The following is a 14,276-nucleotide window of genomic DNA, read 5'->3' on the forward strand; positions in this document are numbered from 1 at the left end:
ATTCAGTCTTTCTAAACTTTTGTTATTTGGATTCTGGATCTTTAATTAATTGACTGATATTATTCAATGATAATCCTATTTCATTTGCTCTTCAGAAAATGAAGATATGAAAAAGATGTAGCCCCAAATCCGTAATTATTTCCACTTATTTTGTTTTTCTGCTTTAACTTCAGGACTCACATATTCTATTATGTAAGAGGCCTCATGCTTTCTTTTATTTTGAGCCATTCAATTTTTTTTTTAACATCTTTATTGGAGTATAATTGCTTTACAATGGTGTGTTACTTTCTGCTGTATAACAAAGTGAATCAGCTATGTATATACATATATCCCCATATCCCCTCCCTCTTGCATCTCCCTCCCACCCTCCCTATCCCACCCCTCTAGGTGGTCACAAAGCACCGAGCTGATCCCCCTGTGCTATGCAGCTGCTTCCCACTAGCTATCTATTTTACATTTGGGTAGTGTATATATGTCCATGCCACTCTCTCACTTCGTCCCAGCTTACCCTTCCCCCTCCCCGTGTCCTCAAGTCCAATCTCTACATCTGCGTCTTTATTCCTGCCCTGCCCCTAGGTTCTTCAGAACCATTTTTTGGGTTTAGATTCCATATATATGTGTTAGCATATGGTATTTATTTTTCTCTTTCTGACTTATTTCACTCTCTATGACAGACTCTACGTCCATCCACCTCTCTACAAATAACTCCATTTCGTTTCCTTTTATGGCTGAGTACTATTCCATTGTTATATGTGCCACATCTTCTTTATCCATTCATCTGTCGATGGACACTTAGGTTGCTTCCATGTCCTGGCGATTGTAAATAGTACTGCAGTGAACACTGTGGTACATGACTCTTTTTGAATTATGGTTTTCTCAGGGTATATGCCCAGTAGTGGGATTGCTGGGTCGTATGGTAGTTCTATTTTTAGTTTTTTAAGGAACCTCCATACTGGTCTCCATAGTGGCTGTATCAATTTACATTCCCACCAACAGTGCAAGAGTGTTCCCTTTTCTCCACACCGTCTCCAGCATTTATTGTTTGTAGACTTTTTGGTGATGGCCATTCGGACAGGTGTGAGCTGATACCTCATTGTAGTTTTGAGTTGCATTTCCCTAATGATTAATGATGTTGAGCATCCTTTCATGTATTTGCTGGCAATCTGTATATCTTCTTTGGAGAAATGTTTATTTAGGTCTTCTGCCCGTTTTTGAATTGGGTTGTTTGGTTTTTTGATATTGAGCTGTATAAGCTGCTTGTAAATTTTGGAGATTAATCCTTTGTCAGTTGCTTCATTTGCAAATATTTTCTCCCATTCTGAGGGTTGTCTTTTCGTCTTGCTTATGGTTTCCTTTGCTGTGCAAAAGCTTTTAAGTTTCATTAGGTCCCATTTGTTTATTTTTGTTTCTATTTCCATTTCTCTAGGAGGTGGGTCAAAAAGGATCTTGTTGTGATTTATGTCATAGAGTGTTCTGCCTATGTTTTCCTCTAAGAGTTTTATAGTGTCTGTCCTTACATTTAGGTCTTTAATCCATTTTGAGTTTATTTTTGTGTATGGTGTTAGGGAGTGTTCTGATTTCATTCTGTTACATGTAGCTGTCCAGTTTTCCCAGCACCACTTAATGAAGAGGCTGTCTTTTCTCCATTGTATATTCTTGCCTCCTTTATCAAAGATAAGGTGAACATATGTGTGTGGATTTATCTCTGGGCTTTCTATCCTGTTCCATTGATGTATATTTCTGTTTTTGTGCCAATGCCATACTGTCTTGATTACTGTAGCTTTGTAGTATAGTCTGAAGTCTGGGAGCCTGATTCCTCCAGCTCTGTTTTTCTTTCTCAAGGTTGCTTTGGCTATTCGGGGTCTTCTGTGTTTCCATACAAATTGTGAAATTTTTTGTTCTGGTTCTGTGAAAAATGGCACTGGTAGTTTGATAGGGATTGCATTGAATCTGTAGATTGCTTTGGGTAGTATAGTCATTTTCACAATGTTGATTCTTCCAATCCAAGAACATGGTATATCTCTCCATCTGTTTGTATCATCTTTAATATCTTTCCTCAGTGTCTTATAGTTTTCTGCATACAGGTCTTTTGTCTCCTTAGGTAGGTTTATTCCTTGCTATTTTATTCTTTTTGTTGCAATGGTAAATGGGAGTGTTTCCTTAATTTCTCTTTCATATTTTTCATCATTAATGTATAGGCATGCAAGAGATTTCTGTGCATTAATTTTGTATCCTGCTACTTTACCAAAGTCACTGATTAGCTCTAGTAGTTTTCTGGTAGCATCTTTAGGATTCTGTATGTATAGTATCATGCCATCTGCAAACAGTGACAGCTTTACTTCTTTTCCGATTTGGATTCCTTTTATTTCTTTTTCTTCTCTGATTGCTGTGGTTAAAACTTCCAAAACTATGTTGAATAATAGTAGTGAGAGTGGTCAACCTTGTCTTATTCCTGATCTTAGAGGAAATGGTTTCAGTTTTTCACCATTGAGAACGATGTTGGCTGTGGGTTTGTCATATGTGGCCTTTATTATGTTGAGGTAAGTTCCCTCTATGCCTACTTTCTGGAGGGTTTTTGTCGTAAATGGGTGTTGAAAGCTTTTTCTGCATCTATTGAGATGATCATATGGTTTTTATCCTTCAGTTTGTTAATATGGTGTATCACATTGATTGATTTGCATATATTGAAGAATCCTTGCATTCCTGGGATAAACCCCACGTGATCATCGTGTATGATCCTTTTAATGTGCTGTTGGATTCTGTTTGCTAGTATTTTGTTGAGGATTTTTGCATCTATGTTCATCAGTGATATTGGCCTGTAGTTTTCTTTCTTTGTGAATGAGCCATTCACTTTTTGTTGGAAGTAGAAAACTGGATTTTAACCTTTTTACTTGCCCCCTTTTATATTTAGATTGGGGAAACTTACTCTGTTGTAGCAATTATTTATTTCTAGAAAGAACATGTATGACTTTCCTAGGTTATTTTTCTTAACACTAATTAGATATTAAATAATAATAATATCAAATCTAGTAATTGTAGGTAAATCTCATTACTGGAATTTGATCAATTTGTGAATTTTGAGAAAAATAAATGATCGTATTTTCCAAAATAACCAACTTTAGTATATCTGTTTATTAATTTTTGAGTCAATAGAAATTTATTAATCTCTTATTATCTTCCTCTTATAAATTATCTTTTTTAAAAATTGAAGTATAGTTGGTTTACAATATTGTGTTAGTTTCAGGGGTACAGCAAAGTGATTCAGTTATACATATATTGATATTTTTAAAGATTATTTTCTAATATAGGTTATTACAAGATAGTGAATATAGTTCTCTGTTCTATAGAGTGAATCTCTCATAAAACACCTTAAATTGATTCAATATAAAATAAATAGAGAAAATCTTGAAAGGCAGTTACTCTCAGTATAAAATATCATGTAGTTATTGATGCACTTCTGTTCCCTATGAATGCTTGTGTTCCATATATTTTCAAAGGAACTTTACTAACCATAGTGTTCACTAATTGTGGGGGTTAGTTTCTTTCATCTTAGGGTAAGTATATTTTAGTAGGAATGTACTTATTCAGAATTTACTCTGTTGTACATCACAGTTTAAAATCACGTTCAGGCATATCTAATTCCACAGTGATGATGTTGTATGTACATTTTTTAGAGTCCAGTTGTGTGTGTTTGCTAGAAATAAAATGTGCTGGCCCTGTCACCCGAACCTTTTTAGTTCCATGGTTTGCATGATAACAAGGACATAGGTCATTCACGCAGCTGGGTTTGGTGTCTTCTTGTCCAGGCAAAGAATAGATAAGACCACAATTAATTCACTATTGCCTTGACCAGAACAAAGCCTGCATGTCTTAGGTTGGAATTCTTTGGGATTGCAGGCTCTTGCATTTCTGTGTGGTTTGCAGTAGTTGTTCAGCTTCCTGAGTCCGGTCCACAAGTGGAATAGCTAAAAGGAAAACTCTGACACAGGGTATAGTGTCTCCTGAATGGAACAAGAGTTAAGAGACTGTCTACTAACAGACAGTCAAGCTTGACCTTACACCCTGTGAAAAGTAGAGAGAGCCCATGCTCAAGTAATGACGAAGCTTAGTTATTTATGAAAGTACATTTTCAAATAGTAGTAGTAGTAGTACTGTTTTAAACTGGGGGCTAAGTTAGCAGCATTGGTAGCAATCATGCCATGGTCTTTCTCTTCATCATTTTAGTTTCTCTCATACTTTACCTGGAAATTAAATGATATTTTCTTGGCTGTAAAACACACACACAATAAAAGGATAGAAAACGTGTGTAAGACATGGTTCATGAGTACGTGTTAGAGGAATTGAGTTTGCATAGACAAAAGGGTAAAAACTAGAGAGAGGTATATCTTCCATAAAGTATGGCTCAGGAGGGACACAGATTCCTGGCTGATTCTGTGTTAATTCTCTCTGTTGGTAGTTTTGTAAATGGTCCACCTAAGGCACTTTCCTTTTAACAGCTTAAGGGGAGTAGCAGCGGCAGTGTTGTATCTCCTGGTGGAACCGTTTGCAGGGAGGTTACGCGTCATGCATTTTAACTTACTATGTGAGCGGCTTGGAGGACAGGTGAGGGCAGAGCTTAGCTGCTGGGGATGATTGCATCTTTGTGGGCCACTTCTTCCAAGCTGAGGTTTGGCTACACATGTTAATGCTTCGGGTGGTTTTCCTCCTCCTGAAAACCATTGTAAACTGCATAACCTCAAGGTGGATTTCTAGAATAACAAATGTGCACAGCGGACGCCTGATTCCCCACTGAGGTGGGTGTTGAAAGCTCAGTTCTGTCTTGAGGCTCTCAGAGGAGCACGGTTGAGCTCTCCAGAAGGAGAGGAAAGAGAAAATTCCCGTGCCTCCTTTCTCTGGCTCCTCAAGAAAGAGCAGGTCTGTCGTGTGAGAGATGGGGATCCAAGGCAGCCGGACGCTGAGCTGAGCAGAGCGGCAGCTGAGACCGTGGCCCCTAAGGAAGATAAAGAATATTTTACAATTTCTGGATGAAATAACGTGTATACCCTAAAACCAGTTCCCAGATGCGCTTGCAGCAGCCTGAATATCAGAATAACCTAAGAGCTAGAAAACAAGATACTCATCTTATTACACCAGGATGACCACACCTGAGTCACGAACTGTCTGTTCTCTCTGAGAAGAACCTATAATGAGTCAAAACTCACGTGTTACTGAAGAGAGTAACTCTTAGGCAAGCGGGAGGCTCGAGTCTCTAGAAATAAGAAGAGAAGTCATGACTCAGCACATTTATGGAATTAAGTCATGAGCGTCAGAAGATGGGAAAAATGGCAAGTAGCTGGGTGTGGGGAAAGGGAGTCGTTTGGGAGGGGTTGTAAACTGATGCACACTTTTAACCAAGTATATCTCGGGGTGACAGTGGCCCCCAGCTGTTTGCCTCTGGGGAGTAACTAAGAGTTGATGCAAACGAGCGCAGTTTCCAGGGCAGGAGAAATGAATCTGCCCACCAAGACAAAGAAGCAATAGTCTGAAAGAGAATTCTTCTGCATCCTCACTTTGAATTTGACTTTTGATGGCTAAATTCACCGCTTATTTCCAAATCCCTCTGAACATTTGCCTGGCATGGGGTTTGTAGGGTAGGTTCCTCGGGTAGAAGCATGCGTGAAAGAATAAAGCACATATACAGAAAGTACGCTGTGCCTGACTGCTGAGCGCTCCGTCCCGTGCTCAGCGCAGTGAGATGTAGCTTCAGCTGAAGATGGATGTGACACCGTCCCCGCCTTCCGGCAGGGCAGCCAAAAGTCAGCTCGGGACAAAAGCTGCCAGTACTAGGACCTGATACTTGACAACGTGATAACGTTCTCTTGCTTCCTTTTCTTCCACCCACTAAATGAAAGAATAGCAGCAGATCACACACAGGATCCTTTTCCAGCTCTGAAGTTCTGTGATCATCCGGGGCCACACAGGTGCTAGAACTAGTCAGGGCTCAGAAGAGAAGGAAGCCATGGCCTTGGGTTGGAACTCAAAGCTGCGTAGCAGAGAGAGGGAAGCGAGGAGCTCATTCTGTGGGTGAGACTATGAGCAGAGAGTTAAGAAAGAACTGTTTATGTGTGAGATCCTCAGACAACCTCAGTTCAACAGACAGTGTTCTCCGAGAGGTAAAAAGCCGTCAAGATTGACACACGCATGTTTTCCAGATTTCACGTGGCCTCGGATGACATGTCAACGGGTTAATCCTTGATATGTAGGAATAGGCAGGAAGTGATGCAGTGCAGAGAGCGATTAAAGCTCCCACCCCTGCAGGATTCAGAAAGCAGGATGATGTAGAAATGTGATTTCCTATGTAATGTTCAAATTGTCTATGAGCTTTAAAAGGAGACATACTACCTACCACTGATTAGGAGAGAAATATGTGGGGAAAAGGATGAGGGGGGGATGCCTTATACAGACAGAGACAAGAAATTTAGAAATAGATGTAAAAGGTAGAGGTGTACTTTTGGAAGAGGAGAGGGTACCAGTAGAATTACAACATTTAACGTGTCGGGTATCGGCTGAACCAGTACAGGTTCAGAAAGACATTACACCAAAAGCAACCAAGAGAACAAGCAGGGGATATTTGTACCCTGCAAACCACAGGAACATGACAGAAAGACAGGGAGTTTGGTCGGATGGAGCAAACAGAGTAACAGAGACAAAACATGCGTCAGTCTTAGGGGCTTGGGTTTTGGTCCAGCTAGCCCTGCCCTGGGGGGCAGGGGGTGGGATCCAGAGAGGATTTAGGTGGAAAATGCAGTTTCTCTAACCTTGCATATTTAGCCACATTGTAGCCACTGAAACATACCTGTTGCATCTCTGACCACTAAATATGAGGGATATTTAGATAATCCTTCCTTTGCATGGTGCACACAATTCTCACCAGACAGGAGAAACTGAGTTTTGATATCACGATGTCACCTGCCAAAGTGACTCGTAAAGGCTGAGATGGCTGTTTCCTCCTTACTCGGCGTCAGGGTGTCTCCACCTCGGCACTGCTGACTTTCCGGGTCGGATGCCACTTGCCCTGGGCACTGTGGGATGTTTAGCAGCATCCCTGGCCTCCGCTGCCTAGAAGCCAGTGACAGCCTTCCCATTCCGACAGTGAAAACTGTCTCTAGACAGTGTCAGAGTCCCCTGGGGAGGGGCGCCCAGTTACTGCCGGGCTCCCCCTTAGCTGCTAAGCACAGCCAGACGCCTTACATTTGTATGAACGAAAGAATGAATAACCTGTTCTTCCTCCTCATGGTGACTCTAAGCTTTAAATGCCAGGCTCCCCCCAGCCCCCTGTCTGTCCCCCATGACTTTATAAACACAGAGATAATTTGGGAAAAGTCTAGGCATCACATTTTTCTACTGGGTGGCCTTGTTTATGCAAGAAAACCCCTACCCCTTCCATCAATATTTTGGGACGTGAAATTGCAGAAAAAATAGGGTGTTTACAAGTCGCCGTTCATTTCCCTTATAAACACCATTTTGATAAACAGTGTTAAGTCTCTGAAAGACTTGCTTTCCCCATCCTGTAAGATTCTTCCAAGAAGATTCGTTTCAAAGTGGGTTCGGGGACTGTTTTGGGGGGACAGCTTTCCCTCTGAGCCTCTCAGGCGGTTTCTCACACCCATGACGCACCAGCCCAGGAATGCTTTCAGGAGCCAAGCAGAGGCCTGTGCCTCTTCTCTTTCTGGCACCAAGACGCACGAAACCCGAGCGGGCGCGCCCAGATGGCTTTCCGGGCTGTGGGAAAGCTTCCGTGAATGGGCTCATTCAAGGGCATCCATGAAAATGAGGGCACTTTGCAACTGGCAGGGCGTCCAAAGGATTCCAGGGGGCATTCTTGGCCAGGAAAAGGAGCAAGTAAGAAACCTGAAAGCCCGAGGATCCCCCTGCTTATGGGAGGCCTGGAAAGCTCCACCCTCTCCTCTGCCTTAAAAGTAAAGCTGTCCAGGATCCTTCAGACGCCAGACAGCACAACACATCACTTCGCCAAACGTGCCCCTTGAAGCCCAGGCGCCTCTGCTCCCGGGAGCGGCCTTCTGTGTCTGCGCATCCCTGGAAGGTGCGCTGCTATTCGCGCATTTACGCACGTGCTCCGTAAACCACGCCCCTCCATCAGTAGGGATAGGATGTGAAAGGATCCTGCGCTGTCTGCTCTGTGCTGGGCGGGGGCTTGCGGGGAGTGGCTGTGGAGATGCTTCCAGAACGAGGGTCCTCTGCATAGAGGAGAATGAATGCGATTAAAGGGGTTTTGATTTACGTCTTGAACGTGGAATTCCTTTCTCTTTCAGAGATTATGAGCTCAGTCCTCCCCTTGAAAGAGGAAGATGGGGGACGATACCAAAGCCCTTCATCCTCCATGCCACTGAGGTTCGTTAGCGTTTGTAAAAGGCTGTAGGGTTGGGTGCCCTCCCCACTTCTCCCTGCCCGGAAGCTGGATGAAAACATCTGGCACCCCAAATCCTGCTCGCGGACCTTGCTTCTATCACCCCTTTGATCCCTGGACCCTTCACGGGCTTAAATGTCATTCGCACATTTCTGATTACGGCGGAAGACTCCCACCCTCCTCAGCATCCCGTCACCCCTGGCTTCTCCTGGAGTCTCTTAAATCTCATCAGGCATCTTGCTCTGCAGCCTAGGAGGGCCCCTTCGGACGCGCGCGTGCCGGTCGCGGTGAACACGTTCTCACGCGCACGTGCCTATCAGTGTTTGCTCTTCTTGGCGGAGACGGTTGGAAACCTTCCATGCTCACCAGACCCTTCGTCTCCTCCCAACAGGAGAAGATCCCCAGAGTGGGCAGACCACCCCGTTGTGATGTCTGGACACCAGCAGGGTTTCCAGGGGCAGTGGGCTGCCACAGTTTTGAGGACAGAGGACCACGGGAGGCCCTTGGCTTTGGGGCAGATGTGTTCAGGGGCTTGAGATTGGCAGCTCCACCCAATGACACTGCCCCACTATTGGAACACTCCAGATTGCCTCTGGGAAAGACTGCCCCTTCCTCTACTCCCTGGAGACTTGTATTTATGGGAAATCCCACGTAAGAATTCTGTGCACAGCAGAGAAAGGTCAGAAGAGGCTTTACTTGTAAGGAATGTACAAGAGCACCGTGGATGTGATGCAGTTTGACAGCCCAGGGTTCCATTTTCATAATTCTATGTCTGTTGCATGTGGTACATATCCGAAACCTACAGCAGAGGGAGGCTGCAGCCCTACATGCAGACCCCTCTCCTACGTAAGTTAGGCTTCCTTCACAACTGTAAAGCAAAGAAACGATAAGACAAATGAGCAGGATTTGAATTCTGGGAAACATCCTGCTTTTTCTTACAATTGTATTATTCGTATATGAGATAAAGTAAGTTTGTTGCAGGGTTTGTTTCTTTTTTTTTTTTTTTTTTAAGAGCAAGACTGGTGTAAAAATCAATAAACAGCTGGATCAATAACTCTTTCTGAACGAGACCAGCTGACAGATCAGTATCTCCACGAGATCTTTTCTTAAATGTCAAGTGACCAGTTAATTTTCCTGAACTTGTTGTTAGTTTCAAGCTTCAGGAAAGCCCCCCTTTGGAGCATCTTTGTGTACACCTGTGCACTGTCAAGAGCTTTGCCCAAAATGCATGAAGCCCAGATTTCCCCGTGCTTTCCTAGCAGCCTGGGTTCTATTGAAGTTTGGCCATGGCAAGCTGGTTTTTCTAGAAAGCCTGGAGTAATTAAGTGAAGAGAGTCTGCTCTGCTAACGGGTGCCGAGAAAAAGATTAGATACAAGAAGGTCACTGGTGACCAAGAGGGGCGAACGCTTGCTTAATTTTTAATAGACACCATGCCTCCAAATCATAGCTGCTTTCCACCACTGCGTAGTTCCTGAGACATGAATTGAATAAACGGATGATTTAAGCAGACTGAACAATGGCACCAAAAAGAATACTTTTGTTATTGGTGAGCATGGTTTCAAGATTATAGAATGATGGGGTCTCAAAAGGACAGAAAGAAAAACTATGACCGAATTATTTTTAGATTGGACCCAATTTCTAGGTATTTAGTGAGATGCCAAAATAAATTTTTAAATGTTTCTGCTCAGGTACCATTTCTGCTTTCCATAGGCATTTCTTTGGAAGCTGGAAGCTAAAAGAAATCTTACCGAATAACTGATACATCCAGAATGAGCCTGGGGGCTGGGTCGGGGGGGGGTACTGAAAAGGAAATAGTCTAAGCTATATGTTCAGTTACACACCATTACATCCACCATTACCTTAAAAGGCTAATCAGCCATGTTTAAAAATTAAAATTGTTAAAAATAAAATAGGTTGATAAATATAGAGGGAATGCAGAGTTGGCCGCATCGCATACGGTTTAAGGATGAAGCAGGCTGCTAAGGGGCTCCCGAAATTAGGGCTGGTGGGTATAAGTGAAATGATGACATACGTTGCCATGTGCAGCACCCAGTACAGAGGTGTGTGGGTCTCTTCCAAAAAGTGAATGTTACTGAAAAGAAAGCAGCAACAGCGACAAGAAAATGAGGGGGAAACAGTGGCGTTAAAAAGCCTCAGGAGAGGTGACAACCTGCAATATATAAACCTTTTCTATTATATTAATTTGTATGACATTCCCCAGCCCTGTCTCAGAATCCATGGAGCAGGTGCATCTGAGTTCAAGCCTGGTGGACAAGGGCACAGGTGCATGGGGGATGCTCCCAATAGATGGAGATGCAGGTACGGAAGCAGAGTAGGAAGACAGGGGATGCCCTGTCTGTGGAACTCCAAGTGGGTTCCCGTGGCTCAGTACCACCTCTCACACGTGGGAGGCCCAGACTGACAGCCACTCTGTAATTCTTATGAGACCGTGCCTTCAGGCCATGACCTTGCCCTCGCTTCAATTGCCCCAGCCTAACATGGAAATCGCCATCCCATCCGAGGGAGGTATTTCTCGGACCCTGCAGCAGTAGCAAGACCTGAGAATACAGGCTTTACTGAAAAGCACGGCAGTGAAACAAAATTAACACTCAGGGCACACATTGTGTGCCCTTGAGTTTTGGGTGGTCCTGTCTTAAGGAGCCTGCCATGCAGACCTAGAAACAGTGCTCTTTAGAGAAATGTTTATACCAGGGGTGAGATTCATGGGTTCTGCTGATTGGGTGTTATTATTGAATGGCCGCTAAGAGCAGGAGAGATTCAGCGCCCTTAAATGGTTACCAGGGAGTGGATCTTACCCATCGCAACATGAATCAGTCCGTTGACGGGCACGTACTGTGTACCTTTCAGCTGCGGAAGGCTTTGCAGAGGGTGGAGTATACAAGGAAGCAGAGCCCAGGGACCCTGCCATGCAGGAACCTGCAAGGAGGACGCAAGGATAAGATGAACACACACTAAAAGGCTCACGGACGATGCAGGTAAAAGTTCAAATCCTGTGTTGGGTGTTGCACACAAAAGCCCTGAGCTCATTATCTTTTAACAGCATTCATGAAGATTTGGATGGGTGACTGACCTCTTATGCTTTGAAGGGGGACAGCTTTCGTTTCAGGATGGGACTTCTGGTTTTTTGCAGGATGGGAGAGCCTTGAGATTTCATAAGGCGAGGGAGAATATATAGGGGAGTTGATGCAGGGATGAAGAGTGGAGTGATGGGGCTGGAGGTGAGGAAGCACGGGGCGTCTTTGGGGAAATGACAGTGACTTGGTTAGACAGAAGCCAGAGATGGGTGTGCCCCAGGGCCTGAGAACCAGGAATATTGATGGTGTAACTCCCAGTGCAGGAAAAGACGGACGTCCCATCTCACACAGTCGGGAAGAGAGCAAAGTCAACCTTCCTCTGCCTTTGGTTCCACGCAGACTCTCAAGGGATTGGGTGATGCCCACCCACACTAGGGTCAGGGCGTCTGCTGTACCTCATCCACTGATTCAAATGCTAACCTCTTCCGGAAACACCCTCACAGACACACCCAGGGTTAATGTCTAACCAGCTGTCTGGGCAGCTGTGGCCCCGTCAGGCTGACACATCAGATTCACCATCCGAGTGTCCAGTCCCCATCTGGGTGGATGGACTGTGTCGTCTGAGCTGAGCTGGGGCTGCACTTCCCGACACACCCTTCTGTGTAGGTGTTCAGACCTCCTTCACTTTCTCCTACTCCAGCTTTAAGGCTTTCCTATACATCGTTGCATTTTATTCCTCCAGCAGTTGTCTAGGCTTAAACTAGGTGGTATTTTTAGTACCACCATCACCTCTTTGTTACTTCCTCCTTTACAGATGAGCAAACTCATACAGGGACACAGATAGTAATGGATAAACAGAATTTGGTCTTCTCATGCGGACCTCTTATTCTTCTTACTACACGACGCTCATTATATCATAGGGTTCCTGTGAGCCCTGAAATTACATGTCTGCGTTTACATTTCTTTTTTTTTTTTTTCATTGAAGTATAGTTGATTTACAGTGTTGTGTTAATTACTGCTGTAAAGCAAAGTGACGCAGTTATACACATATATATTCTTTTTCATATTCTTTTCCATTACGGTTTATCACAGGATGTTGAATATAGTTCCCTGTGCTTTACAATAGGACCTTGTTGTTTATCCATTGTATATGGAATAGTTTGCATCTACTAACCCCAAACTCCCGGTCCTTCCCTCCACCACCCCCAACCCCCTTGGCAACCACCAGTCTGTTCTCTATGTCTGTGATTCTGTTTCTGTTTCATAGATATGTTCATTTGTGTCCTATTTTAGCTTCCACATATAAGTGATACCATATGGTATTTGTCTTTCTCTCTCTGACTTGCTTCACTTAGTATGATCATCTCTAGCTCCATCCATGTTGCTGCAAATGGCATTATTTCATTCTTTTTTTATGGCTAAGATTCCATTGTATGTATGTACCGCATCTTCTATATCCATTCATCTGTTGATGGACATTTAGGTTGCTTCCTTGTTTTGGCTATTGTGAATAGTGCTGCTATGAATATAGGGGTGCATGGATCTTTTTGAATCATAGTTTTCTCTGGATATATGCCCAGGAGTGAGATTGCTGGATCATATGGTAGCTCTATCTTTAGTTTTTTAAGGAACCTCCATCCTGTTCTCCATAGTGGCTGCACCAACTTACATTCCCACCAACAGTGCAAGAGGGCTCCCTTTTCTCCACACCCTCTCCAGTATTTGTTATTTGTAGACTTTTTAACGATGGCCATTCTGACCAGTGTGAGGTGCTACCTCATTGTAGTTTGGATTTGCATTTCTCTAATAATTAGCGATGTTGAGCATCTTTTCATGTGCTTATTGGCCACCTGTATGTCTTCTTTGGAGAAATGTCTATTTAGGTCTTCTGCCCATATTTTGATTGGGTTGTTTGTGGGGTTTTTTGTTGTTGTTGTTACGTCTGCATGTAGAGCACAGTGCTAATGCATAGTATACCTGGAATAAACAACCACTATAGAAACAATTATCAGTTCAGATCAAAATGCTGTTAACAGTCAGTAAAACAGCAGTTCTGTACAAATGAGTAAAGAAGAATTTTGTGAATGGCGAACCTTCATGGAGGCTCTGTTCATACAGATTTCAGTTCAGACTGGCCAAATGTGTTACCTAGAAGCCAAACATATGTGTCTTTTCTAGAAATAATTTCTTGCTTAAACCCTTTCATGATTGTCTGTGCACACTCTCTCAGGGGGTTAAAGTGTTGGGTGAGAGAAGATGTTTCAGCAACAGACATATGTGAATGTTTGAAAATCAGAGCCCCCAAAATAGAGGGAAATTTCTCGGCAAGCACTTTGAGGAATGCATAGCTGTGCTTTAAAGCGCACAGGACTTAAACAGCTCCTGAGTGATTAGAAATTGTCCTTCCGTTACCCGTCACCCTGTTTAGAAAGTTATTAGGTGCTCACTTCGGCAGTGCATATGCTAAAATTGGAACGATACAGAGAAGATTAGCATGGCCCCTGCACGAGGATGACACACAAATTCGTGAAGCGTTCCATATTTTTAAAATAAAGATTCTGAATGCAAAAAAATAAATAAAATAAAATAAAATAAATGCTTAGAGGCAAAAAAAAAAAAAAGGAAAGTTATTAGGCTGATACCTTAATAAGAATTGTGTAAATAGTATTAGGAGAATGACAAATGGTTTCCTCCAGAAGATTAACGTCTCTGCAGCTAAACCACTTTACTAGTAATTATTCGAGAAATTATCTCTGGAGCAGAACAAAAGTGAAACTCTTTAAGTTACAAAATGTGTTTTATGGACTCTAGAGAAAAAGCACATTCACATATT

General features: G+C 43.2%; 1 non-coding gene across 1 annotated transcript; it reads left to right on the forward strand.

Annotated features, from left to right (window-relative positions):
• The first annotated feature begins 13,884 nt into the window (after positions 1-13,884).
• On the forward strand, positions 13,885-13,989 carry LOC133082943 (U6 spliceosomal RNA). The gene has a single exon (XR_009699092.1). It is a non-coding gene; the product is annotated as a U6 spliceosomal RNA (small nuclear RNA).
• Positions 13,990-14,276: the final 287 nt, after the last annotated feature.

The sequence above is a fragment of the Eubalaena glacialis genome, chromosome Y (genome assembly GCF_028564815.1).
Source record: "Eubalaena glacialis isolate mEubGla1 chromosome Y, mEubGla1.1.hap2.+ XY, whole genome shotgun sequence".
NCBI classification, from domain to species: Eukaryota; Metazoa; Chordata; class Mammalia; order Artiodactyla; family Balaenidae; genus Eubalaena; species Eubalaena glacialis.